Raw genomic sequence first — 661 nt, forward strand, 5'->3', positions numbered from 1 at the left:
CTGGAGTAATGATGCTGAAAATGTAGCTTTGATCACAGGAATAAATTACATTTGAAAATATATTCAAATATAAAGCAGTTGTTTTAAATAGTAAATACATTTCACAATATTACTGTTTGTGCTGTATTTTGGATCAAATAAATGCAGGCTTGGTGAGCAGAAGAGAATTAAAAAAAAAAAACATTAGAAATTGTACTGTTCAAAAACCTTTGACTGGTAATGTGTGTGTGTGTATATAGCTCTCTCCTTATTTTAACCTCCTGAGACCCTGCATCCTCATATGAGGACATATTTTATTGAATTTCTCTGAGACTATACATGCCACAGTTTGAAGTCTGGATGTCCTGTACAGAGCACATTCAGGGCTTTTCAGAGATACTTAAATGTTTGGATGTTTCACCATGACCACCCCCTCTCCTTGGTCTTCAAATATGTCTGATATTAATTTAGTGACACTCTTATGGAAATATGATAATATTTTGTAATTATCATTTAAATCGGTCTAATTTTTAAACTGTGTGTCATAAATCAACATCTCAGGAAAATGTTATGGGGCTTCAAATCAAAATATGACTTCCTGTTATGAAACAGGACATAATTTCATACATGTCCACTGTAGAGGACACCAGGACTAAAAGCATGTTTATTATACATTTTGGGA

General features: G+C 32.8%; 1 protein-coding gene across 1 annotated transcript in view; it reads left to right on the forward strand.

Annotated features, from left to right (window-relative positions):
* The window catches only part of mmaa (metabolism of cobalamin associated A), a 9229-nt gene that overhangs the window by 5219 nt on the left and 3349 nt on the right, over positions 1-661 (forward strand). The gene's annotated exons all lie outside the window — the stretch shown is intronic.

This window comes from Sinocyclocheilus anshuiensis, unplaced genomic scaffold, assembly GCF_001515605.1.
Source record: "Sinocyclocheilus anshuiensis isolate Anshui unplaced genomic scaffold, SAMN03320099.WGS_v1.1 scaffold309, whole genome shotgun sequence".
Taxonomy (NCBI): domain Eukaryota; kingdom Metazoa; phylum Chordata; class Actinopteri; order Cypriniformes; family Cyprinidae; genus Sinocyclocheilus; species Sinocyclocheilus anshuiensis.